General features: G+C 44.5%; 1 protein-coding gene, 11 non-coding genes and 1 pseudogene across 12 annotated transcripts in view; all 13 read right to left on the bottom strand.

The window, feature by feature from the left end:
• LOC117070978 overlaps positions 1-27,600 on the bottom strand; it is a 239,965-nt gene that overhangs the window by 180,210 nt on the left and 32,155 nt on the right. Inside the window, exons 14-33 of the mRNA XM_033190771.1 lie at positions 25,829-25,945; positions 25,014-25,145; positions 23,222-23,348; positions 22,084-22,216; positions 20,951-21,083; positions 19,823-19,944; positions 18,690-18,943; positions 16,512-16,641; positions 14,302-14,442; positions 12,508-12,649; positions 10,962-11,079; positions 9,300-9,412; positions 8,856-8,988; positions 7,236-7,347; positions 6,783-6,805; positions 6,202-6,311; positions 4,224-4,327; positions 1,919-2,049; positions 620-735; positions 166-295 (exon numbers count right to left, since the gene is read on the bottom strand). The gene's annotated coding sequence lies outside the window, so the exon portion shown is untranslated. The remainder of the gene's footprint in view (positions 1-165; positions 296-619; positions 736-1,918; positions 2,050-4,223; positions 4,328-6,201; positions 6,312-6,782; positions 6,806-7,235; positions 7,348-8,855; positions 8,989-9,299; positions 9,413-10,961; positions 11,080-12,507; positions 12,650-14,301; positions 14,443-16,511; positions 16,642-18,689; positions 18,944-19,822; positions 19,945-20,950; positions 21,084-22,083; positions 22,217-23,221; positions 23,349-25,013; positions 25,146-25,828; positions 25,946-27,600) is intronic.
• On the bottom strand, positions 6,466-6,557 carry LOC117071824. The gene has a single exon (XR_004432564.1). It is a non-coding gene; the product is annotated as a small nucleolar RNA SNORD116 (small nucleolar RNA).
• LOC117071823 lies at positions 8,541-8,637 on the bottom strand (annotated as a pseudogene).
• Positions 10,668-10,759, bottom strand: LOC117071822. The gene has a single exon (XR_004432563.1). It is a non-coding gene; the product is annotated as a small nucleolar RNA SNORD116 (small nucleolar RNA).
• On the bottom strand, positions 14,148-14,239 carry LOC117071807. The gene has a single exon (XR_004432549.1). It is a non-coding gene; the product is annotated as a small nucleolar RNA SNORD116 (small nucleolar RNA).
• LOC117071805 lies at positions 16,354-16,445 on the bottom strand. Its single transcript, XR_004432547.1, has one exon. It is a non-coding gene; the product is annotated as a small nucleolar RNA SNORD116 (small nucleolar RNA).
• Positions 18,542-18,633, bottom strand: LOC117071795. The gene has a single exon (XR_004432538.1). It is a non-coding gene; the product is annotated as a small nucleolar RNA SNORD116 (small nucleolar RNA).
• On the bottom strand, positions 19,669-19,760 carry LOC117071798. Its single transcript, XR_004432541.1, has one exon. It is a non-coding gene; the product is annotated as a small nucleolar RNA SNORD116 (small nucleolar RNA).
• On the bottom strand, positions 20,797-20,888 carry LOC117071797. The gene has a single exon (XR_004432540.1). It is a non-coding gene; the product is annotated as a small nucleolar RNA SNORD116 (small nucleolar RNA).
• LOC117071800 lies at positions 21,930-22,021 on the bottom strand. Its single transcript, XR_004432543.1, has one exon. It is a non-coding gene; the product is annotated as a small nucleolar RNA SNORD116 (small nucleolar RNA).
• LOC117071801 lies at positions 23,068-23,159 on the bottom strand. The gene has a single exon (XR_004432544.1). It is a non-coding gene; the product is annotated as a small nucleolar RNA SNORD116 (small nucleolar RNA).
• LOC117071804 lies at positions 24,862-24,953 on the bottom strand. The gene has a single exon (XR_004432546.1). It is a non-coding gene; the product is annotated as a small nucleolar RNA SNORD116 (small nucleolar RNA).
• Positions 25,675-25,766, bottom strand: LOC117071802. Its single transcript, XR_004432545.1, has one exon. It is a non-coding gene; the product is annotated as a small nucleolar RNA SNORD116 (small nucleolar RNA).

Below are 27,600 nucleotides of genomic sequence, written 5' to 3'. Positions count from 1 at the left end.
CATTAGCTTGGGGTAACACTGACCCAAACTATTCATCCAATTATGGACCTGGCATCACAGTCAATGACTGGCCAATGACCCACAAGCGTGGCCAGGGCCTCAAAGTCACTGGAGTGTCACAATCTCCTAAGAGGAATGCCAGTATTTTCAGGACACAATGCTTACCATGGGAGAATTCCTACTGATTCTTGAAGATGAGGTGATAGAAATATTCTCAATACTTTTCTTCATGTCACATCTCAAGAGGACAGAGTAAAATATTTCATATGAAACCCAGTTCTTGGTTCATGCTGATCTGTACATGAAAACAGTACAAATATGGGAAGATGGTAAGTATATATGTCCATTTGTCAAACATGCACAAGAAGGGAGGGTTTGTTATGTATATTAATATCAGATATACTAACATAACTCTACTGGGAGGTTTTTCGTATTAATGAAAAGGGAGAATGAAAAAAATTGGAAATAAAGGATAATGAAAGCTTCAGATGATTCACCAGATAATTAATGCCTCACACTGTTATTAACAGATCATTCACAAAACCTATTACCTACTTGACTACAGAAAAAATTACAAAATAAGCCATAAAAAGTAAATTTATTCAAACTTGGATGTTACCTTTGAAGTGCATCCTTTTGTTCTGCCCCAGGCAACGGAACACGTAAGAGTGACAAGATCAGCATTTCTTTGGGATGGCAGTGAGAATTCCATGCAATTCCCAAATCACTTCCATTCTGCAAGGCACATGGGACGTTACAGGAGTTTTGAAACAAAACCTTCCCAACTGAATGATTCCTGACAACAGCTTGTAATTAATTAGCCATAGTCACTTGACTATCCCCATAACCAAAAAATCTGCTTGTTGCTTGGAACAGGGTGAGTATAGAAAATCAATGTTTCCAAGATTTTGGTCTCAAAGGCCAAAGGCCCCCTGAGTATTACTAACATTAGAATCTCTCTTAAATATACAAAGACTCAATGAAGGAATATCCCTATTAGCCAACAATATCCACCTAAAATCCCTAGAATTAGAAACTTCTTTATTTCACATTAAAATATTTAATGAAGCATCTAATTTAATCTGTCATCTAATGTTTAGAAAATTGCTCCCTGAGTGACAGGAAAAAGAAAAACAAAAGCTGTTCTAATCCTTGAGACTGAGTTAGCAAGCAAATTCCAGCAGGTAATAAGATAATCCCATGAATACAACCCACTCTTCGATTTTCACATATTTCTTTTGGTGAAAGAATAAATAACAAGCAAAGACTGATCATTTCTTTCTAATTGACTACATAACACACCTATACATGCTGATCCTCACTAAGAATGTTGTGACATCTACGCAAATAGTGTGAATGACTTGAGCGCTGGCACAGCTAGTTCTACAATGCTCACTCCTCGGACACTGGTACCACAGAGCCTGATTACTAGGGGTTTGAATGCTGCCAGCCATGCACTTAAATCATTGTCATGTAATCCCCAAAGATACACAGGCCTCTGTACAATTCATCTATCTGCTCTAATATATGCGGATGGGTTAGTTTTGGTAGCAGTTGCTGACCAAACTGAACGCCCTCCATGTGTTTGTCTGGTATGGCCCCTGTGCTGGACCTCAGCTCACGGAAGTGTCCTGGTCACTCGTTTGATTCGCATTTCCAAGGTTTCCATTTTTTTTAAGTCATCATCGATCAAGGCACATTTATAAAAGGGACCTTGAGTCTGAGATATGTGGCAGACACTGAACATACATCTTTCTGTAACCTGGGGACTTGCCAACTGATGTTATTCAATTACAGAGACCAGCATCACAGCCAGTGACCAGCCTCATGGCAGACCAGAACAGCCAGGGTCTCACTGTCATGGGAGTGTCATGACTCCCAAAGAAGAATGTCTGTGCTTTCAGGACAAAATGCTTACCAATATTAGAATTCCCCCTGGCCCTTGAGAATGGGAAGGCAGAATTATTTCCATTACTTTCCTTCATGTCACACCTCAAGTAGAAGGAATAAACTCTTTTACATGAAATCTAGTTCTTCGTCCACATTAACCTTTGAAAAATAGAAAAAAAATTATAGAAAAATAAAAAGTGCAAACGTACATTTGCCAGCCATGCAAATAGTGTACATATACAACAGGTTTACTATGCACAAGTACATAAAATACACTAAATTATTTCGCTGGTAGGGTATTCTAATGTTATCTGAAAACAGAGGAAGTATAAAAATACTAGACAAAGGACATAGAAACCTCAGATGACTAACCAGATTATTAGGGCCTCACACCATGTGGATTAACGGACTGCTTGAAAAACCAATTCTAATCTTACTTGTGAAAATAAAATAATAGAACTCACCCAGGACAAATGCACTTACTAAAAATTGCAATATTACCTCTGAAGTGTATTGTTTTCATTGCTAGACAAGGAATCTGGTACATGTGACAAAATCAGCAGGTTAGTGGAGCAGCAGTAGGAATTCCATGCAATTCCAGTATTACCTCCAATATGCGAAGCACAATGAGGAAGTAAAGAGGTTGACAAACGAAACCCTCATAATTAAAAGTCTCATTTGTCAACTTTCTTTCATAATTACTAATGATGGGTTATAGGAAATAAACCATAGATCTTCACTTGCCCACATGGTACGAGAATAAAAATTATGCTCACTCCCTGGAAATGGGTAGTACTGAAAGTCAGTTTTCTAAAACCAAAGGCCTCCCTTAGCATCACACAATAAAACTAGGATTTCCCTTATAAACATCTATGAAACTCACTAATAAAAAAAATGAATATCAGGCAATGAAATCCACATAAAACTCTATGAATTGAAAATTTAATCATTTTACAATTAGAAATGTTTACTATAGCATCTACTAGAATCCCTCAATCAAATGTCTAAAAAGCTTCTCTTTGAGTGACAGGCAAAACTTAAATTCCAATTTTTGTGATAACGTCAATAAGGAAATTAAAATATTAAGACTTTCCACAAATAGAAAGTGCCCTTCAATTTCCATATATTCTTTTATTTAATAGATAAAAGCTACTCTTCAATTTCCAAATATTTCCTTTAGTTAATAGATAAATAATATACAAACTCATAATACCTTTTGCACTGTCCACCTAATAAACCTGAGAGACTGACCTCACACACAAGATTATAGCACCTAAAAAAATGTGTAAAAGACTCTAGGGTAGGCAAAACCGTTTCCCATCATTCCCTCTACTCTTGTGTAGTTCTGTTTACTATGAGAGTATGGACACTGCCAGCCAAACACTGAAAGAAATGCCACATAATCCCCAAAGATATATGTACACAAACATATATAAATATATACAAACACATACAGACCTCTGTACAATTCATGTGCTGTAACCTATGTGAGTGGGTTTGTATTCCAATACCACGGGCCATTTTGGTACCAGCTGCTGACCAAACTGAACTCTCTCCACATGTTTGCCTGGCATGGTCCCTGTGCTGGACCTCAGTTCACAGAACTGGCACAGAAGTGGTTTGGTCACTCGTTTTGCTCAGATTCTGAGATCCATTTTTAAGTCATCATGATCCAGTCACATTTATAAAAGGGACTTTGAACCTGAGATATGTGACAGACACTGAGCACACAGCTATCTGTCACCAATGACCCACAATATTCAATCATGGAGACCAGCATCACAGTCAATGACCAGCCCACGGTTGACTGGCATAGCCAGAGTCTCACTGTCATTGGAGTGTCCTGATTCCCTAAGAAAAAATGTTGTTATTTTCAGGACAAAATGCTTTTTAACATGTGAGAATTCCCATGGGGACTTGTGGGTGGGAGGCAGACTTATTCCCTATCCTTTTCCTTCACGTCTCCACATGGGGAAAAAATAAATTCATCTGTATGAAACCCAGTTCTTGGTCCACTTCATTCTGTGGGAAGAGATTATATACATGGGAATGAGAAGTATACATGTTCATTTTTCAAATAAGACAGGAGGCTTTACTATGTAACTATATGTAAAGTATCAGAATTTTATTACACTTATAGGATGTTTCTGATGTTATGTAAAGTTGAGGAAAACGTAAAATGTTAAAAGAAACTGAAGGCTCAGATATCTCATAAGAATACTGAATGCCTAATACTATTTGTATTAAGTGACTCCTTGCACATCTAATGAAATTCTCAATTACTTAAAAAAACACAAACCACAAAAATAAATTTACTAAAAATTGGATGTTACCTCAGGAGAATGTTGTTTTGTTGCCTCCCGGATGAGTTAGCTGGTACAAATGACAAAATCAGCGCATCCCTGGTTAAAGTCCACGGAATTCTGTGACAGCCAATCTACAAAGTACAGGCGCAGTTAGGAAAGCTGTGAAACAACATTTGCCAAATGAAATATTGTTACAAGCAGCTATAAGAATTAACTTTAGACATTCATTAGACTACGTGTATGACAAGGCTATACTCACGTCTTTGATCAGACTGATACAGATAGAATTTTTTCTATTCTATTCTATACAGATAGAATATTTTCTATCCATGTCAGTGCTTTCTCAGCACACTGACTTCAAAATTATTTATTCTATAGCTAGGATATTTCTTTAAACACAGTGAACACAGTGTGCACTATTGTCTGAGAACCTATGTACATCCTCCTATATGCAGGGAATCATTTCTAGATTACTCATGATACTGAACACAATGTAAATACGGTGTAAATAGCTGTTACACTGCGTCTTTTAGGGAATAATGACCAAAGAAAAACACTGCACTTGGCTGGGCGCAGCGGCTCACGCTTGTAATCCCAGCACTTTGGGAGGCCGAGGCAGGCCGATCACTTGAAGTTAGGAGTTCGAGACCAGCCTGGCCAGCATGGTGAAACCCCATCTCTACTAAAAACACAAAAATTAGCCGGGCGTGGTGGTGGGCGCCGGTAATCCCAGCTATTTGGGAGGCTGAGGTAGAAGAATCGCTTGAACCCAGGGGGCAGAGGTTGTAGTGAGCTGAGATCATGCCACTGCATTCCAGCCTGGGCGACAGAGTGAAACTCTGTCAAAAAAAAAAAAAAAAAAGAAAGAAAAAGATTGTACATGTTCAGTACAGATGAAACGATACAATTTTGTGTCAAATATTTTCAATCCATGGTTAGTCGAAGCTGAAGATGCAGGCCCATGGAGGAGGACAGCAAACTATATATGAAATTGTTTGCTAAATTAATAGAAAAAAAGAGAAGAACAAAAGAAACAACTGGTTCGATCTTAGCAGCCGGGTTGGCAACTGATTAAAATACACTTGGAAGATACCACATGAAATTGCTTCACTTTAATAAAATGAGAAATAAAACAAAAGACATTTATGCAGCCAACAAACATGAAAAAAGGCTCATCATCACTGGTCATTAGAGAAATGCGAATCAAAACCACAGTGAGACACCACCTCATGCCAGTTATAATGGTGATCATTAAAAAAGTCAGGAAAACAACAAATGCTGGAGAGGATGTGGAGAAATAGGAACACTTTTACAGTGTTGTTGGGAATGTAAATTAGTTCAACCATTGTGGAAGACAGTGTGGTGATTCCTCTAGGATCTAGAAGTGGAAATACCATTTGATTCAGCAATCCCATTACTAAGTATATACCTAAAGGATTATAAATCATGCTACTATAAAGACACATGCACACATATGTTTACTGCAGCACTATTAACAATAGCAAAGACTTGGAACCAACCCAAATGTCCATCAATGACAGACTAGATAAATAAAATGGGGCACATATACACCATGGAATACTATGCAGCCATAAAAAAGGATGAGTTCGTGTCCTTTGCAGGGACATGGATGAAGCTGAAACCATCATTTCAGCAAACTAACATGAGAACAGAAAAGCGAACACCACATGTTCTCACTCATAAGTGGGAGTTGAACAATGAGAATACATGGACACAGGGAGGGGAACATCACACACCAGGGCCTGTCAGCGGGTCAGGGGCTATGGGAGGGATAGCACTAGGAGAAATACCTAATGTAGATGATAGGTTGATGGGTGTAGCAAACCACCATGGCACATGTATACCAATGTAACAAAACTGCACGTTCTGCACATGCACCCCAAATAAATAAATAAGAAGTAAAAACTCATAATATCCTTGGATTCTGACCATCTCATCACCCTCAAAATGTCAATCAGTAGTTCAGGTAAATGTGAGAACAGACCAAGTATAGGCAGGAACATTTCTCTTGGGTCTCACTGTTCTGCTTTCCCAGGCTCTGTTTCTATGGTATATAGATGCCGCCAACCAAACTGTCAGAGTTTCCATTTTACCCTACAATTGAATTTTTACACACAAATGTAAAATTCATTTCCTCCAATAAATGCACTCAAGTGGTTTTCAAATACCCCAGTCCCTGTGGTTGCTTCTAACTGACCAACTAGTTGCAACTCCAGGCAACACGTTTGACTGGAGTGGTCTCTGTGCTGGACCTCAGCTCACAGAAGTGGTACAGAAGTGTTTTGGTCACTCATTTTGTTCAGATTTAAATTAGATCAATCTTTAAGTCATCATCGATCCAGGCACATTTTAAAAAGGAACCTTGAGTTTGAGATATGTGACAGACACTGATCACACAGCTTTCTGTCACCCTGGGACATGCTGACCCACACTATTTAATCGTGGAGACCAGCATCACTGTCAATGGTCAGCCCCCTGGCGGACTAGCATAGCCAGGGTCCCATGGTCATTGGAGTGTCATGATCTCTTAACAGGATGTCAGTATTTTAAGGATAAAATGCTTACCATGGGAAAATTCCTACTGGTCCCTAAGGACAGGAAGCAGAATTATTCCCATTACCTTCCACCATATTACGACATAAGGAAACAATAAACTTGGCCATATAAAATGTAAAATGCAGTTTTGGTCTGCATCATCTTGTGAGAAGCTATATATATATATATATATATATATATATACATACACACACACACACACACGTCCATTTTTTAAAATTTGTATAAGGTGAAAGGTTTCATTATTAATCAGCATAGAAAATATACTAATTTGTAACTCTTGGAAATGTTTTAAATGTTATCCAAAGTACAGAGAAGAAAAAAATCTTAAGGGAAACTGATGCTTCAGATAGCGCATCAGATTAATAATTCCTAACACTGTATTAACCTATTGTTCACAAAACCAAATCACTGACAGTTTTAAAAATAATAAAAATAAATTTACTAAAAATTGGATACTACCTCAGGAGTGTGTTGTTCTGTTTCCTCCCAAATTAGTTAACTGGTACAAATGACAAAATTAGCCCTTCACTGGTTCAGTGGTAAAATTTCATGGAATTGTATCTCACCCAATCTACAAAGTGTAGAGGAAATTAGGGAAGTTATAAAACAAAATTTGCCAAATGGAATATTTACTTACAAGGGAATGTAAGAGTTCACACTAGACACTCACTGGACTATCCAATGAATGACAAGAAAAATTATTCTTACATCTTTGATTATTATACAATATAAACTTTTTTTAAAAAATGAGACATTAGTCTCAAAGCTCCCCTGGCATCCCCAATCAAAAGCATTTATTACAATTAGGATATCTCTTCAAACACAACAGAAACCTTTGAGGATATATGAATATAGCCAATGAAATCTATGTAAAAAAGAATTTGAAATATAATCTAAGTTTATTTGAGGCACCATATTGTTAAAACCAGCACTCAAATATAAACAGTGGTTTGCTTTTTCATAAGAAAAATTAAAATAGAAAAAACAAGTGATGCAATCCTAGGGGCTGAATTGGCAAGAAAATTAAAATACACTACAATAGTCTTCTTAGAGTACCTTTTTTTTTTTTTTTTTTTTCAATTTCCATGTGATTGTTTCACTTAATTGAAAATAAAAAGTAACCGGGCATGGTAGCTCACGCCTGTAATTCCAACACTTTGGGAGGCTGTGGTGGGTGGATCACCCGAGATTGGGAGTTTGAGACCAGCCTGGCCAATATGGTGAAACTCCATGTCTACTACAAATACAAAAATTAGCCAGGAGTGGTGGCGGGCACCTGTAATCCCAGCTACTCGGGAAGCTGAGGCAGGAGAATCTCTTGAACCCAGGAGGCGGAGGTTGCAGTGAGCCGAGACTGTGTCACTGTACTCCAGCCTGGGCAACAGAATGAGACTCCATCTCAAAAAAAAGTAAAATCTCATTATTATCTTTGGATTTGGATGTTGACCCTCTCATTACCCTCAAGAGACTGATCATCAACCAGAAAATTCTGCGAGCTCAGACAAATGTGTGAATGGCTCAAGGGTAGGTGTAATAACGTCCCTTGAGTCTCACTATGTCCTGGTTCCCCAGGGTCTACCAACTGTTTCCATAAATGCTGCCAAGCAAGTACAAAGAGACTTGCTGTGTCAAACCACAGTTGGATATTTACAGACCTGAGAACAATCCATTTGCTCTAATATATGTGGGTAGGTTAGTTTTCCAATACCCTAGTCCCTGTAAACTCACTCCCTCTTCATGTTTGCCTGGCATGGTCCCAGTGCTGGACCTCAGCTCACAGAAGTGGCACAGAATTGATTTGGTCACTCATTTTGTTCAGATTCCGATGAGATCCTTTTTTTTTTATAGTCATCATCGATCCAGGCACATTTATAAAAGGGACCTTGAGTCTGAGATATGTGGCAGACATTAAGCACATTGGTCACTGAGACACACCGACCCACACTATTCAATCATGGAGACCAGGATCACAGTCAATGACCAGCCCATGGTGGACTAGCATAGCCAGAGTCTCATGGTTAGCAGAGTGTTACGATTCCCTAAGAGGAAATGTTGGTATTCTCAGGACAAAAGGCTTACCAATATTAGAGTTCCCACTGGCCCTTGAGGATGGGAGGGCAGCAGTAGTCCCAATACTTTCTTTCCTTCTTGTCTTGCCTCAAAGGAAGAATAAATTCATCCATATGAAACCCAATTCTTGGTGTATGCTGTGCTGTTGGAGGAGTATGTATATGAATCTGAGAAGCATACATGGACAAGTTTTAGCCTTGCATAAGACAGGATGTTTCACTATTAACATATATGAAATATACACTAACTCATAACTCCTGTTGGACATTTCATGTTATTTGAAATAGAGAAAAGAACAAAATCTTTAAAAAAAGAGATTGATGCCTCAGTTCATCAGAATATTAATGTCTGAAACTGTTAGTATTAACCAATTCTTTGTGAACCTAAATTCTTGAGTCCTTAAAAGAATAAAAATAACTCACAAAAATAAATTCACTAAAAATTGAATGTTACCTTAGAAGTGGTATTGGTGTGCTTCTTCACAGCTACATTAGCTGGTACAAATGTCAAAATTAGCACTACACTGGTTTGGCAATGAAATTCCATGGAATTCTATCTCGCCCAATCTACAGAGTACAGGGGAAATTAGGAAAGTTGTGAAACAAAATTTGCTTAATGAACTACTGTGTTACAAGCAGTTATAAGAATTCACATTAGACACTCATTGGACCATCTGTATAACAAGAACAATTACGCTCACGTCTTTGATTGAAATTGTATGGAAATAATGTTTTCTAAAACATGTATCCCAAAGTACCTCCAGCACATACCCTTCAAAATCATTTATTACAACTTTTTTTTTTTTTTTTTTTTGAGACGGAGTCTTGCTCTGTCACCCAGGCTGGAGTGCAGTGGCCAGATCTCAGCTCACTGCATGCTCTGCCTCCCGGGTTTACGCCATTCTCCTGCCTCAGCCTCCCAAGTAGCTGGGACTACAGGCGCCCGCCACCTCGCCCGGCTAGTTTTTTGTATTTTTTAGTAGAGACGGGGTTTCACCGTGTTAGCCAGGATGGTCTCGATCTCCTGACCTCCTGATCCGCCCGTCTCGGCCTCCCAAAGTGCTGGGATTACAGGCTTGAGCCACCGCGCCCGGCCTATTACAACTTTTAAATAATACAGTGGTCACACATGGAGGACATATGAAAGTAGACAATGAAATCCACGTGAAAATCCAAGAATTTGAAATACCACTTCTAAAAATGTTTGCTGTAACACGTAGTGGAAACCAGCACTGAACCATGTATTAAATAGCTTGCTTGGTTGATGGGAAAACAAAAAAAGAAACAGCTGTTTCAATCCTTGTGACTGGGTTGGCAATCAAATGAAAACATATAAGATTTCATATATTTATATCTTATATGATACAAATATATTTCCTATGTTTCATATATTTCATATAAGATATTTATTCTTTAATTTCCATGCGATTATTTTACTTAAAAGGAAATGAGAAGTAAAAACTCATGATGTCTTTGAATGCTGACAACTCTTCGCCATCAAGCAACAAATCATCAACCAGAATATTCTGGGCGCTCACACAAATGTCTGAATGGCTTATGGGTTTGCACAATAATTTCCTGTAAATCCTGTAACTCCTGTGCCGGCTCCCCAGTGTCTGGTTACTGCAGTGTATAGATGCTACCAGCCAAGCACTTGAAGAGTCTCCATCTTACCCCCAACCACATATTGGTAGGTAACTGTGCAATAATTTCCTCTACCGTACATGTTCTGGTTAGTTTTCTAATTCCACAGCCCGTTTTGGTACCAGTGCTGACCAAACTGAACGCCCTCCTCGTGTTTGTATGGCACGGCCCCTGTGCTGGACCTCAGCTCACAGAAGTGGCACAGAAGTGATTTGGTCACTCATTTTGTTCAGATTCCGATGAGATCTATTTTTAAGTCATCATCGATCCAGGCACATTTATAAAAGGGACCTTGAGCCCGAGACCTGTGGCAGACACTGAGCACACAGCTGTCACCTTTGGAGGCATGGAGACCAGCATCACAGTCAATGACCAGTCCAGGCTGATGAGCACAGCCAGGGTCACATGGTCACTGCAGCGTCATGATCCCCTAAGAGGAAATGCTGGTATATTCTCAGGACAAAATGCTTACCAATATCACATTTTGAGGTTTTTATGTCAGACTTTTCCATGATACACTCCATTCTGTCACTTTTTGAGGTTAAAAAAGATAACTTTCATATGAAAATCTGTGCTGGTTCCACAATGAACTACAAGGATAGAGAAAAAGTGAGCAAAGATGTGCCACGCAGACATTCACCATTCAAATGGCCTGGGGAGCCCCACGCGGTAGCCCTTCTCACATGCATAGCTTCAGTGTTCCCTACACTGGAGAATCCCCTCAGAAGCTACTGGCTGGTTGACCCAGGTTATCCCGTATGATTGAGCTGCCTGACCCAGGATGCTCTCTTCATTCCCGTGGTCCAGAGTCTCCTCCCCCTACATAGAGATACCCGGCATCTGGAAGTACAGAAAACCCTTCGCCATCTCAGGAAGTACCAGTAAGGCACGAGTTGGAGGACCGGCAACATCAAACAAACTAAGGGAAGAAAACAGCGCCCCTCAGCTCTGATAGCAACATTGCCTATGAAAACATGGCCTACAAGGGTAGGACAGGACATTCAAATTCAACCTCAACAGGGCACATGCCTGCTGAAATAAAACATTGGAATAGATTCAGATTCCCCTAAGTTAAAAAGGAAAAAAATGCAGGATAAACTAAAACATTACCCATCTAACAAGAACTGGAAAAATCACAATTAGAAGGGAAACCACACGCAGGATGAGAAAAGACAGTTAACCAATCCAACCTCAAGATTAACCAAATGTGCTTATCTGAAGAAGTTAAAAACAGTCACGGTAAAAATGCTTTGGCAAATAATTATAAAGCTTATTGAAAAAAGTAAAAAAGTAGAAATCTCTGAGAGGTAGTAGTAGTTTTGTTTTTGTTTTTTTTTAAAGAACCAAGTGAAAACACAGAACTGAAAATTTCAAATAGAGTAGTGATTAAGTGAATTTAGAATAGAACAATCAAATTTAATCTAGACAAGAAAGAAAATACTCTGAAAAAAAAAAAGAACACAGCTTCATGGATCTGTGTGTGACACGGAAACATGAGGTTGAAAATAATTATAATTTTTTTTTTTTTTTTTTTTTAGACAGAGTCTCTGTTGCCCAGGTTGGAGTGCAGTGACATGATCTTAGCTTGCTGCAACCTCCGCATCCCAGGATTAGGTGATTCTCTTGCCTCAGTCTCCCGAGTAACTGGGACTATAGGCGCACAACACCATGCATGGTTAATTTTTGTATTTTGTATTTTTAGTAGAGACGGGGTTTTGCCCTGTTGGCCAGGATGGTCGTGATCTCCTGACCTCATGATCTGCCCACCTCAGCCTCCCAAAGTGCTGGGATTAGAGGCGTGAGTCACTGCGCCCAGCCGGCCGTCACAGACTTTCGATTGGAAATTAAATCCCATATCGTGCTCACTGAAACGTGAACACAATGGATAAATCAAACCATCACAAGAGTACATACGAGACATCTATACAGGTGAAAACAAGAATTTTATCCCCCAAAATACCTGCACACAAAGAAGTATGGTAGGACAGAAGTCCAAGTCTAGATATGAAACACCGTACCCGGAATTCTGTGGGAGGCAGAGCTGCGCCAATGGTTTACCTACGCCTCTCTGGAAAACACAACCATCCTGGAAACTGAAGCACGTCTTCTAGGCTCCATTTTCCGACTCTTTAACAGAACTCATAGAAAAACCTTGAAGAGCTACAGGAAAAAAGCCAACAAATCACAGATGAAGTCAACTAAGCATTATACAAATAATTAGCATAACTGGAAACTGTTCCAGCTTTACAGCACAATCTTTTGGATTATTCCTCCAGAGATAAAAAAATATATAAGTGGTTAAACATTTTGTGACTTGAATGTAAGAGAAAATGACATCACTGAATATAGTCACACAAGCACTGACCCCAATTCAAGGTAACACCTATCACTGACATGCACATTTGGTCCCTTACCAAAATAAGAAGAGGCTATGTTGCAAGCCATGTTGGTGTATCTTCTAAAGCCAGAAGAGGCAAAAAATCATGAAGATATATTAGAACACCAACAGTACAGGAAAATGACAAGTCTTCTTTCTATGCAACTCCATACTCTCTTACATATGCGATCTGTACCTGCACTGGAAGCATATCAAATTGAAGTCCACATTTAAACAGAAAAGGTATATGCACAAACAAAAACGAAACGGAGTATTTCTTGTAGGATCCTCCTGGTTTCACTGCTTTTTCTCGTATTCTGACCAGTGGCCGAGTATAGCTGGCAACTCAGAAGAGTAATGACAAATAGGAAGAGACAAGCACTCCTCCGCCACTGTGTTAGTTATTGACGTGGCGGGCAAAATGGAAAACGGAGGGTCTCTGCAGAGAGATGCTTAGGGAGCCCACAGCCACAGTCCTCCAAACGGGGGAGTCTTCTGTGGCTGCAGAAGCAGCAACTCCAAGTCCTACCTGTTGAAGTCAGAAGTGGAGAAAAAAGAGGAAAAAAAAAAAAAAGAAAAAGGAAAATCAGGCAGAGCCACTTTCCTCAAACTGGCTGGGGCTCCAGGTGGCCTGTGGCGGCAGCAGTGGCAAAAAGCAGTCAGACTCCACCTGGCAAGGAGAAGGGGCAACAGAAGTAGGAGACATGGTGAGGAGCACAGGCCAGGCCAGGCCCATGGGGCTCATACAGGCAGATAGCATGCTTCACTTGCTTGTGCAGGCATTCACCTTGGAAGGCCAAAAAAGGGCCTTTCAGGTTCTCCCTAATGGATATATGCACACCGTACTAAATACTATGGTTTATGGCCAGAAGCCTGGCCATCTTGGGTGATATGCCTAGCGTTCACTGGGAACATTATGTGGATAATCTACTAAATTCCACAAATTTAAGTCTTCTGAAGAAACCGACTTCCTCTAAGGGATGAGGGAATGCAGAGCCAGGACAAGTCAAACCTGGCCATGCAGAGACAGGCTACCAGCTAACTCTTCCTGTGCCACAGGCACATTCACCTGCTCCTGCAGACAGTATGTGTGCTACCCTGCCCTCACAGAGAGAAATCCTTCACACAACGAATCTCCTGTGCACAGGAGGCCGCATTCCCCTGCGACTCCCTTTGCCCAAAGGGGACCCCATCCTAAGGCTGGACAAACTCCTCAATGTAACCTTCGTCAACAAATGGAGGTGTTCCCTCTCTATCTACCCTCTGTTGGAGCAACGTGCCAGACCTCAGTTCAATGAGGATGACGGTATAGAGTTTTCACTCATTTTGTTCAGCTTTCCAAGGAATGCATGTATGAAAGTCATCATTCATCCATGCACAGTCTTTGTACCTACAAAGATGGAATATCACAAGATTTTGGAAAATGGACATTTACCATCCTGAGGGGTCCACCAGCTCCTGAAGAAGCCCATGCCACATGTGCCGCACGTGCCCAGGGGCTCCCCACCATCTCCAGCAATCTCCCAAGAAAAAGATCATCCATCGTAGCCTGTGGCCTTCTTCCATGCCAGACCACCTAGGAATTAGAGGCAAAACAGGTGTGCTTGAGAAAGGCAAGCAGGTACACAGGTCTCAAGGGCCATGCCACTCATTCAGTTGTGGTGCATCCTGTACCTACTTCCCACAGGCTACTACAGAAGGAACCAGAGGCACTATAATTTGTGGGTGTGGTCAGGTTTAGTAACACCTAAATTTTGCTGACAGCCATGAGTGACAAGATACAAACAAACCCATTGCTTCACGCAGTTAAAAATAACTACAAACCTCTGTAGGTCTGCAATGCTTGTAACAAAGCTCTGGTATTCCAAGAACCATTGCCAGTGATCAAGGAATGTATTTCAAAGGCTCACTAATCCAAGATTGGGCAGAAAAGTAGACTATAACCTGACAATTTCATCTGTGCTACAAACCAGAATCTGCTTTCTGCTAGAAAGCAGAATTTACAGAAAAGAAAATGGTGTGTTAAAGAAACAAATTAAAACTCTCGAGAGAAATCCTTGCACTTAAAACGTGAATGATGGTTTCACGGAGGCTCTGAACGGCAGGAATGAGGGGCCCTGTGTAAGGGAAAAGTTGGCCTGTGAATGAGCCTTGCAGATACAGAAAATTATCCAACACTGCCTTGATATTGGACACAAGTCCACATGGGATACCCTAATTTTGTCACACAACCCCTGGGCAGTGAATCCTGCAGTAAGATTTAGGAAGAAAACTGCCTTTGACCTTAGGCAGGACGTCAACACTGCCCAAAACCTGACCCCGAATACACTTCTTATTAAAGAGCCCAAAAAGAGGTGTCCGTAACGACCAGACAGTGCCCCCAAAACAATGGAACTCCAGTAGCGCTAGGATAGCAGAATGACCCAGACTTAGCACTGCAGGGAGTACTAGTACAACCACAAGGACACGAAATATCAAAAAAAGACCTCCTGAAAAAGTTTCTGGATCACTGAGATTATTGCAGAAAGAAGAGACTGACACCAGACTTAATAGGTAGGAGAGAATAGGGCCACTTACGTACACCAATATATTTTGGTTTTGCTGCTGTTCACTTGAGCTACCATCTACACTGCTGTTACATCACCACACTTAATGTTGGGATAACCACGACATTTTTTTTTTTTCTGATATTGACCCGATATACTCCAATAAAATGTTCCCTGGAGAAAAACATGTGACTGGGAACGGAACAAAGACTGCCAGGAAACAAAAGCAATCTGTGGAAAGGCCCTCCCATACAGACATCAGATCATATTCCATTCCCAGCGCCCCAAGGCCAACACGGCATTTGTGATGTGCAGTACACACTCGCAAATGTGGCTGACCATCCCCGTCTTAGGGCACCAAGTCAATACATGCATGGCGCCTTCTCATTCCCAGCTGGAGGAACCATCCCCAGTCATGGGATTTCGGTTTCTCCCGGGGATACACATCATTAATGGAGCCGATCCACAGGATATTCTCCAGAAAGAAAATAAGCATCACTAACCTCCTCAAAACTGACTTCCACAAAAACACCACGGGCACTAAAAAGTCCTCAGCCATGAGAAAAATGAGCCAAAGAACAGCAAAGGTGTGGCCTTGGGCTCTCCTCCCAACCACAAGGAGCTATCTACCTCTGGGGGACAAGGGAACCCAGAGCCAGCACTCGAGGACAAACCTGGCCACACAGAGGCGGGTTACCGACTAACTCTTCTGTGCCACCTGCACATTCCCCTAGTCCTGCAGACAATGTGTATGCTGCCCCAGCCTCACAGAGAGAAAGCCTTCACACAACGAATCTCCTCTGCACAGGAGCGCCTACTGCCCCGGGACTCCCTTTGACCCAAAGTGGACCCCAGTCTAAGCCTGGATGGATGGCTCAGCGCTACCTGCATCAACAAATGGAAGTTGTCTCTCTCTCTAGCCCCAGTTGGAGCCATGTGCTGGACCTCAGTTTGATGAGGATGACGGTATAGAGTTTTCACTCATTTTGTTCAGCTTTCCAAGGAATGCATGTATTGAGGTCATCATCGATCCATGCACAGTCTTTATCCCTACAAAGAAGGAACATCAGGGGCTTTTGGAAAATGGACATTTACCAACCTCTGGGATCCACCAGCACCTGAAGGAGACCACATTCCACATGTCAAGGGGCTCCCTGCCATCTCGATGGATCTCCCAAGATGAAGACTGTCCCTCGTAGCCACTGGCCTTACTTCCATTGCCACAACTCCTGGGAAGTGCAGAGGAAAAACAGGTGTTCTTCAGAACAGCAGGCAGGCACACATGTCAAAAGGACCGGGCCATTCGATTCACTGTGGTGTATCCCATGGGTACTTCCCACAGGCTACTGCCCTTTTGGGATGGGTGTATGGGTCTACCCAGGAACGAAGCTATCAGGCATGTGTTAATTTTTTTTTTTTTTTTTTTTTTTTTTTTTTGAGGCGGAGTCTTGCTCTGTCGCCGGGGCTGGAGTGCAGTGGCCGGATCTCAGCTCACTGCAAGCTCCGCCTCCCGGGTTCACGCCATTCTCCTGCCTCAGCCTCCCGAGTAGCTGGGACTACAGACGCCCGCCACCTCGCCCGGCTAGTTTTTTGTATTTTTTAGTAGAGACGGGGTTTCACAGTGTTCGCCAGGATGGTCTCCATCTCCTGACCTCGTGATCCGCCCGTCTCGGCCTCCCAAAGTGCTGGGATTACAGGCTTGAGCCACCGCGCCCGGCCTCATGTGTTAATTTTGAAGGCACCATCAAGCTACAGAGCCCTAAGTGTAAGAACTCTCTCAAAACCACTCATTTGCCACAACTGACTCAAAAGCCCTCCTCTTGGTCATCAGAGAAGACAAAGGCCACAGGGCTACTTAAATGAGGAGAGTTTTGGGGAAAAACTCTTCCATTACAAAAGGCAATTTTCCTTCAGTCTTGAAGACTTTTCACCCTGGGCTACTTCAACACTTTTCAGATTGAGAAAAACGTTCAATAACAACTTAACCTCTACCTCAGCGTCTTCCTCACGGGTGCAGCTCAGGGACCCAGAGGAGCACCAGACACACTGACTCCCACAGGGCTTCTAAGGCACTGTGGCTGAGAACACCATACATTTTAAGGTACTTTCCTATGAACACGGCCACACAGTCCAAAACCTATGCATCCCTGCCTGTGGACACTAGCCCTGTCCTACAACAAGATGACTGCTTCACAAAGAAGACTGCTGGGAAGCATGAGGAGCAATTAGAAAATAACCTAACATCATGAACCACTACGGTATTTAAGCACAGAGGCCTTCCTGGACCACCAGGGAGTAGAGATCACCAGAATACGGGAAGTCACACTCTTACAATCAGACACGTTGACTGCATCGAGGTGCCTGAGCGGTTCAGAGGCAAAGTATGCACAACCCAGGATGGGTAGAAACCCTGGGCCAACAGAAGCTCAAATGCCTAATGGAGACAAGCATCTCAGAGAGGGTCCTGAACACAGACCTTCCAAACCAAGTCAGTCTGAGGAGTTGCAGAAGCACGTGGACCTGCAATCACATTCCTGTCCCAGCACCCTGAGGTCATCATGAAATGAAACGTGGGCACCCTACAATGTCTGAAAGAGGCCCACAGTCATCACTCCACGACCCACATGGAATGCTGTCCAGTAAATGCACATGCAGGCCTCTCCCCTTCCCACTGCCAAGACCCTTCAGGGGCGATGGGACGGGTTTCCTCCTAGGGACATACAAGTTCAACGTGGATACCCTCTCCGGGCTCCTCTGCGGAAAGCAAATCAGCATCACCATCCTCCTGAGGACTGCCTGCCCCCACTGCTACCCAAACACCCTGGGAACTCCCACGTCCCCAAATGAGGATGAAAGTGAACCAAAGAAGTGCCCAGGAACAACACTGTGCTGTCTGCCCATGCAGAAGCCACTGTCTTCCTCTGGGGAGTGCAGGAGCCAAGGAGTATGAATCAAGAACACACATAGCCACACAGAGGGAAGTGCTTCAACCAAGCTGTCTCTCAGCCACAGAAGTCCAAAGTGCCCAGCTACTCCACTTCGCCCAAAGACGACGCCATCCCAAGTGGTGACACAGCCTGTGTCAATAAACGGATGCTGTCCCTCTAGCCCCTGATGGAGCAGTGTGCTGGACCTCAGTTCGATGAGGATGACGGTATAGAGTTTTCACTCATTTTGTTCAGCTTTCCAAGGAATGTGTATATGGAAGTCATCATCGATCCAGTCTTTGCCCCTGCAAATGAGGAAAATCAGCATGCTTCAGGAAGGAATCACTTACATTCAGGAGGGTTCCATCAGCCTCCAAAGGAGCCCACACTTCATGTGTCCCCGGACTTCCGCCATCTCCCAGGATCACACGAAGATGACAATCATCCCTTGCTAACATGAGCCTGCTTTTTACACCAACACCACTGGGGAGGTGCAGAGAAAACACGGACGTGTATCAGAAAGGCAGGCATGTGCACAGGTTCCAACAGCCATGTCATCCAGCCCGCTGCGATACATTTGCTGTCCACCTGTCTCTGGCCTCACCTGTTCATAAACACAGAAATGCACGGACACAGGGATGCTCGTCTGAGGGTCAGGTGCCTTCAGAGTACATCATCCCACTAAAGAGCATGTTTAGCATCCTTCTCAATATCGTTGCTTCAATACCTACAAGGATGCTCACAAAGCATTGGGGCCCTGGACCCCCAACGAGAAAAGCTTTAACCTGTATCTATACTGGGTTTAGGATAAGCCAAAGACTCCTTGGGTATCAGAACCAATGAGCAGGAGCTCACTTGTTCATGCAATGTACATGTCCCCCAAACACACGGGATACAACACGGGCATATAGGCTATGCCCGGTGACCAAAACTCTAATGTCCTCAACCAAGGACAAAGTTAGCCAACAAATGACAAAGATGCGGCCTTGTACTCTCCTCCCAACCAGACAGATTGTCTTCTTCCAGGGGACCTGAGAACCGAGAATGAGGACCCAAGAACAAATTGGTAACCAGAGGCAGGCTACCAGCTAACTCTTGCTAGGCCACGTGGACATTCACCCAGTCCTACAGACAATGCATGTGTTACCCACCCTCATTGACAAAGTCCTTCAAACAAGAAATTTCCTACGCGTGGGAGCCACCACTCTCCTGTGACCTCATTTACCCATAAAAGACCCCATCCTAAGGCTAAACAGACCCCTTGGTATAACCCTTGTCAACAAACGGATGTTGGCCCTCTCTGTCTGGTCCCTGTTGGAGTAACGTGCTGGACCTCAGTTCGATGAGGATGACGGTGTAGAGTTTTCACTCATTTTGTTCAGCTTTCCAAGGAATGTATATATGGAAGTCATCATCGATCCAAGCACAGATTTCATCCCTGCAAATGAGGAAACTCAGAGTGCTTTGGGATGGAATCACTTACATTAAGGAAGGTTTCAACAGCCTCTGAAGGAGTCCACACCATGTGGAGATGGCTTCCTGCTATCTCCAAGGATCATTACAATCATTCCTCATGATACGAGCCTGCCTTTACGCCAACACCACCTGCGAAGTGCAGAGGAAACACAGGCGTGCTTCAGAAAGGCAGACAGGTGCACAGGTCACAGGGCCATGTTATCCAGTGTCCTGAGATACATCTGCTATCTGCCTTCCTCTGGCCTCCCTTGTTCATGAACGCAGAAATGCATGAACATGGGGATGCTCATCTCGGGGCTGGAGGCCCCTGCAGTGCACCATGCTGCTAAAGAGCACTGACATTGACCATACGTCTCAACACCACTGCTTCAATGCCTGCTATGCCACTCACAAAAGCTTTGGGACCATGAACCCCTAAGGAGGAAGGCTTTAACCTCTATCGGGTTTAGGATAAGCCAGAGGCTCCTCGGGTATCAGAACCAGCTTGGAGCAGGAGCTCACCTGTTCATGCGAAATACATGTCACCAAATCACACAGGATATAACACGGGCACACAGGCACAAGGGCTATGCCTGGTGACCAAAACTCTAATGTCCTCAACCAAGGACAAAGTTAGCCAACAAATGACAAAGATGCGGCCTTGTACCCTCCTCCCAACTAGACAGATCTGTTTCTTCCAGGGGACCTGAGAACCAAGAACAAGGACTCAAGAACAAACTGGCAACCAGAGTAGGCTACCAGCTAACTCGTGCTAGGCCACATGGACATTCACCCAGTCCTACAGACAATGCATGTGTTACCCACTCTCATTGACAAAGTCCTTCAAACAAGAAATTTCCTACGCGTGGGAGCCACCATTCTCCTGTGACCCCATTCACCCATAGAAGACCCCATCCTAACCTGAACAGACCCCTTGGAATAATCCTTGTCAACAAACGGATGTTGGCCCTGTCTGTCTAGTCCCTGTTGGAGTAACGTGCTGGACCTCAGTTCGACGAGGATGACGGTATAGAGTTTTCACTCATTTTGTTCAGCTTTCCAAGGAATGTATATATGGAAGTCATCATCGATCCAAGCACAGGTTTCATCCCTACAAATGAAGAAACTCAGAGTGTTTTGGGATGGAATCACTTACATTAAGGAAGGTTTCAACAGCCTCTGAAGGAGTCCACAACATGTGAGTCCAGGGGCTTCCTGCCATCTCCAAGGATCATATGAGATGACAATCATTCCTCATGATACAAGCCTGCCTTTTACGCCAACACCACCTGCGAAGTGTAGAGGAAACACAGGCGTGCTTCAGAAAGGCAGACAGGTGCACAGGTCACAGGGCCACGTTATCCAGTGCCCTGTGATACATCTGCTATTTGCCTGTCTCTGGCCTCCCCTGTTCATGGACACAGAATTGCATGGACACGGGGATGCTCATCTCGGGGCTGGAGGCCCTCGGGGTGCACCATCCAGCTAAAGAGCACTGACATTGAGCATATCTCTCAATATCTTTGCTTCACCACCTGCAATGGCGCTCACAAAAGCCTTGGGACCACGAACCCCGAAAGAGGAAGACACTGACCTAAATCAGGTTTGGAATAACCCAGAGACTCCTTGCCTGACAGCCTCAGCTTGGAGCAGAAGCCTGCCTGATCAGGCAACACACAAATCCTCATAACATATGGGATATGACATGGGCATGTGGCAAAGAGGCTATGCTGGGTGCCTGGAAATACAACGTCCTCCGCCAAGGACAAAATGAGCTAACAAATGAGAATGGTGTAGCCCTGTGCTCTCCCCACAACCAGAGGATCTGTCTTCCTCTGGGAATCCAGAGCTTGGACTCAAGAACAAACCTGGCCACTAGAGGCAGGCTACACACAAACTCTTCCCATGTCACCTGCCATTCACCTAGCCCTTCAGACAGTACGTTAGTTATCCCGCCCAGGGAGAAAGAAGCCCTTCAAACAAGGAATTTCCTGTGCATGGGAGCACCTACTTCCCTGTGACTTCCAACTGCCCAAAGGGACCCCATCAGAAGCCTGGATGGACCCCTTGGTGCAACCCATATCAACAAAAGAATGTTGGCTCTTTCTGTCTAGCCCCTACTGGAGTAACGTGCTGGACCTCAGTTCGACGAGGATGACGGTATAGAGTTGTCACTCATTTTGTTCAGCTTTCCAAGGAATGTATATATGGAAGTCATCATCGATCCAAGCACAGTGTTTGTCCCTGCAAATCAGGAAAATCAGAGTGCTCTGGGAAAGAACTGCTTACATTCAGAAGGGATCCAACAACTTCCGAAGGAGCCTTTGCCATTGTGTCCAGGGGCTTCCTGGTATCTCCGCAGCTCACATGAGATAACAATTGTCCCTTGCCAACACGGGCCTGCCTTCCATGCCAGTGCTACCTGGGAGGTGCAGAGGAAACACGAGCATGCTTCAGAAAGGCAGACAAGTACACAGGTGACAAGGGCCATGTCATCCAGCCTCCTGCGATACATCTGGAATCTGCCTGTCTCTGGCTTCCAACTATTTACGGACACAGAAATGCATGTACATGGGGATGCACGTCTGGGTCCAGGGTGTCCTTATAGCATCATCCCGCTAAAGAGCACTAATGTTGAGCATCCCTCTCAACACCCTTGCTTTCACACCTGCAATGCGCCTCACAATAGCCTCGGGGCCATGCAATCCTAATGGGAAGGCTTGACCTACACCGGGATCAGGATAAGCCAGAGCCTCACTGCCTATCAGACTCAGCTTGGAGTGGGAGCCTACGTATTCATGCCACATGCATGTCCTCACAACACATGGGACACAACACGGGCACACTAGCCTGAACGCTACGCCTGCTGACCACAACTTCACTGTCCTCAGTGAAGGATGAAATGAGCAGAAAAACAACACAAGTCTGGCACTATGCTCTCTTCTCAAGTGCAATCACCTGTCTTCCTCCAAGGAACATGGAAACCCAGAGCCAGGACCCAAGGACAAACTGCCATGCAGAGGCAGGCTGCAGGCTAACTCTTCCTGGGCAACCTGCACATTCACCTACTCCTGCAGACAGCATGTGTGGTACCCTGGCCTCACAGAGTCCTTCAAACAAGGAATGTCCTGTGTTCATAGCCTCCACTCCCCTGCCATTCTCCGTTACCCAAATGAGACCCCATCCTAACCCTGGATGGACTCTCTTGGTGCAATGGGCATCATCAAATGAAATTTGTCCCTCTCTCTCTAGCCCCTGTAACAGCAACGTGCTGGACCTCAGTGCGACGAGGATGACGGTATAGAGTTTTCACTCATTTTGTTCAGCTTTCCAAGGAATGTATATATGGAAGTCATCATCGATCCATGCACAGTCTTTGTCCCTGCAGGGGAGGAATATCTCGAGCTTTTGAGAAATGGACACTTACCATCCTAAGGAATCCGCTAGCACCTGAAGGAGCCCACGCCACACATATCAAGGGGCTCCCTATCATTTCCAGGGATCTCCCAAGACCAAGATTGTCCCTCATGGCCTTCCTTCTATGCCCGCACCACCTGGAAAGTTCAGAGGAAAAACCAGGAAAAACAGGTGTGCTTGAGAACAGCAGGCAGGTACATATGTTGCAAGGGCCATGCCATTCATCCCACTGTGATGTATCACGTATGTATCTCCCACGGGCAGCCCCTCTTATTGGGACATGGGCATGGGTGTAACCAGGCATGAAGCTATCAGGCACACACGAATTTTGAGGGCTCCATCCAGCTACAGAGCACCAAGCATAACAAACTCTCTCAACACCACTCATTTGCCACCTCTGAATCAAAAGTCCTGCGCTTGGCCATCACAGAAGATGAAATCCATGAGGATATTTCAATGAGGACAGTTTCAAGGAAAGCCTCTTCTTGAGCAAAGGGCAATTTTCCTTTGGCCTTGAAGTACTTTCATCCCAGGCTCCTCTGACCCTCACTCTTCCCACTGAGAAACATGCTCAATCACAAATCAACCTCTACCTCAGGGTATTCCTCAAGGGTACAGCTCGGGGACCCAGAAGAGCATGAGACATGCTGAATCCTACAGGGCTTCCAAGGCACTAAGACTGAGAACACCAAGTATCTTAAGGCACTTGGCTGTGAACATGGCTATGGAGCCCAAAACCTATCCATCACTGGCCTACGGACACTAGCCCTGTCATATAATTCAAAGACAGTTTCACAAAGACTTGTGTGAATTGTCACACACAACTAGGAGGAATTTGAAAATAACCTAACATCATGAGCCACTAGGGTATTTAAGCACAGAGACCTTGCTGGGTCACACTTCTGAGTACAAGTCACCAGGATATGGAAACCTCCACACTCATCATCAGGCACCTCAAATGCACCAAGGAAAAGCCTCCCACAGAGGATCCTGAACACAGACCTTCCACAAGTCAGTCTGCAGAGATGCAGGAGCATGTGGACCCACAATTACGTTCCCATCCCAGCACCCTGAGGTCATCACGAAATGGACCATGGGCACCCTACAATGCCCAAAGAGACTCACAGTCATCGCTCTGTGATGCAGACAGAAGGCTGTGCGGTATACACATGCACAGCTCTCTCCCCTTCCACTGCCAGCGTGCTTCTGGGGCCATGAGACTTGGGTGTCCTCCTATGGACACGCAGGTTCAACGTGGATCCTCTATCTAGGCTCCTCTGCAGAAAGCACATCAGTATTGCCACCCTCCTCACGACTGCCTGCCCTTGATGATACCCAAATACCATGGGAACTCCCATGTCTCCGACTTAGGATAAGAGTGAGCCGAAGAAGTGCCTGGGAACAACACTGTGCTATGTCCCCATGCGGAAGCCACTGTCTTCCTCGGGGGAGTGCAGGAGCCAAGAGGTATGAATCGATGACACAGAGCCACACAGAGGGAAGTGCTTCAACCAAGCTGTCTCTCAGCCATGGAAGCCCAAAACGCCCAGCTACTCCACTTCGCCCAGACGACCCCATCCCAAGCACTGATGCAGCCCGTGTCAACAATAGATGCTGTCCCTCTCTCTAGCCCCCGATGAGCAGTGTGCTGGACCTCAGTGCGACGAGGATGACGGTGTAGAGTTTTCACTCATTTTGTTCAGCTTTCCAAGGAATGTATATATGGAAGTCATCATCGATCCATGCACATTATTCATGCCCCAAAATGAGGAAAATCAGGACTTTAGAAAGTGGACACTTACATTCAGAAGGGATTCCACAGCCTCCAAAGGAGCCCACACCATGTGTCCAGAGTCCTCGTGGCATCTCCGAGGATCACACAAGGCGAAGACTGTCCCTCAAAGATACCTCCTTTCCTTTCATGCCAACACCACCTGGGAGGTGCAGAGGAAACACAAGTGTGCTTCAGAAAAGCAGACACATTCACAGGTCATGAGGGCCGTGCCATCCGGCCCCTATGGTATATCTGGTATCTGCCTGTCTCTGGCTTCCCGGTTGACGGATATAACCAGAACTGCAATGTCCTTGAACAATGATGAAAATGAGTGGAAAAAACAGCAAAGGTGTGGCCTTGTGCTCTCTTCCCAAGCATAAACATCTGTGTTTCCTCAAGGGAATGATGGAACCCAGAGCTAAGACTCAAGGACAAATATGGCCACCACAGACGGCCTACAGGCTGTCTTCCCATGCTACCTCCACATTCACATAGTCCTGCAGACAGTGTGTGTGTTACCTTGCAGAGGGAAGTCCCTCAAACAATTTCCTGTTTATGAGAGATCCCACAACCCTGTGACTAACCCTTGCAGAAAGAGAGCGCCTTCTACAACTGAACAAACCCCTTGGTGCAACCTGCAGCAACAAATGAAACTTGGCCCTCACTCCACCCCTGATGAGCAGTGTGCTGGACCTCAGTTCGACGAGGATGACGGTATAGAGTTTTCACTCATTTTGTTCAGCTTTCCAAGGAATGCATGTATGAAAGTCATCATCGATCCATGCACAGTCTTCATGTCCACAAAGGAGTAATATTAGGGGGTTTTGGGGAACAGATACTTACCAGCACCTGAAGAGGCCCACACCACACATGTCCTAGGACTCCCTGCCACCTCCAGTGATCTTCTAAGAGCAAGATCATCCATTGTCTCCACTGGCCTTCCTTCCATGCCCACACCACCTAGGAAGTTCAGAGGCAACACGGGTGTGCTTGAGAAAGGCAGGCACGCCATTCAACCCCCTGTGGGATACCCTATCGCTACTTCCCACAGGATACCCATTTCAGGACGTGTGCACAGGAGCACCATGCAGGAAGGTCTGAGTCACACATCCATTTTGAGGGCACCATCAAGCTACAGAGTACTACGTGTGAAGAACTCTGCACACCACTCATTTGGTGCCCCGACTCAAAAGCCCTTCCCTTGGCTATCAGAGAAGACACAGACCATAGAGATATCTGAACGGGGAGAGTTTCAGGGAAAAAAAACTCTTCCTGTGCATAGGGAAATTTTCCTTCATGCTTGAAGCATTTTTACTGCAAGGATCTGTCAACACACTTCACATTCAAGAAACATGTTCAATCACAAATCAACCTCCACCTCGGGGTCTTTCTCACAGGTGCAGCCCAGGGACCCAGCAAAGCATCAGACACACTGAATCCCACACGGCTTCTAAGGTGCTGCGGCTGAGAACAGCACACATCTTAAGGCACTTGCATGCAAACATGACCATGGAGTCCAAAACTATCCATCACTGGTCTGTGAACACTAGCCCTGCCCTACAACATGATGATCATTTCACAAACAAGTCTCCTGTGAAGAATTAGAAAGAATTTAAAAATAGTCTAACATCATGAGGCACTGAGGTATTTTAACACAGTGACCTTGCTGGATTGCTTTTCTAAGTAGAAGTCACCATGATAGGGGAGCGCACACACATATCACCAGGCACCTCAGCCACATCGAAGTGCGTGAGCAGTTCAGAGAAAAACGACATCAGCCTTTCCTGAGCAAACCATCCCCAAATCAACACAGGGAAACAGGGAGCAAACAACCTTTGCCAGCAGTATGCACAAAATGTTGACCTGGGCTGACATCACCTCAATTTTTTTTTTTTTTTTGAGATGGAGTTTTGCTTTTTTGCCCAGGCTGCAGTGAAGTGGCCTGCTCTTGGCTCATTGCAACCTCTGCCCCCTGGGTTCAAGCAATTCTCCTGCCTCAGCCTCCCGAGTAGCTGGGATTATAGGTGCCCGCCCCCACGTCCAGCTAATTTTTCTTTTTTTTTTGTATTTTCAATAGAAATGGGGTTTCGCCATGTTAGCCAGGCTGGTCTTGAACTCCTGACCTCAGGTGATCCACCCGCCTTGGCCTCCCAAAGTGCTAGGATTACAGGCATTAGCCACCATGCCCAGCCCCATCTCAAATTCTTAATGGAGACAAGCATTCCACAGAGGGCCTGAACACAAACCTGACAAACCAAGTCAGTCTGTGGAGTTAAGGGAACATGTGGATTCACAATTACACTGCCATCCCAGCACCCCAAGGTCCTCATAAATAAACCGTATGCACCCTACAACACCCAAAAGAGGCTCACAGTCATCTCTCCATGACCCAGACAGAAGACTGTGTGGTAAATGCACGTGCAGCTCTCTCCCCTTCTAAGCACCAGGACCCTTCAGGGGCCACGCGGTTCGGGTTTCCTCCTATGGACATACAAGTTCAACATGGACACCCTCTCTGGGCTCCTCTGCAGAAAGCAAATCAGCATCGCCATCCTCCTGAGGACTGCCTGCCTCTGATGTTATCCAAACACCATGGGAACTCCTATGTCCCTGGC

This window comes from Trachypithecus francoisi, unplaced genomic scaffold (genome assembly GCF_009764315.1).
Source record: "Trachypithecus francoisi isolate TF-2019V2 unplaced genomic scaffold, Tfra_2.0 Lachesis_group3, whole genome shotgun sequence".
In the NCBI taxonomy this organism is placed as follows: Eukaryota; Metazoa; Chordata; class Mammalia; order Primates; family Cercopithecidae; genus Trachypithecus; species Trachypithecus francoisi.
The sequence above is the reverse complement of the archived record's forward strand: the minus strand, read 5'-3'. Positions and strand labels throughout refer to the sequence as shown.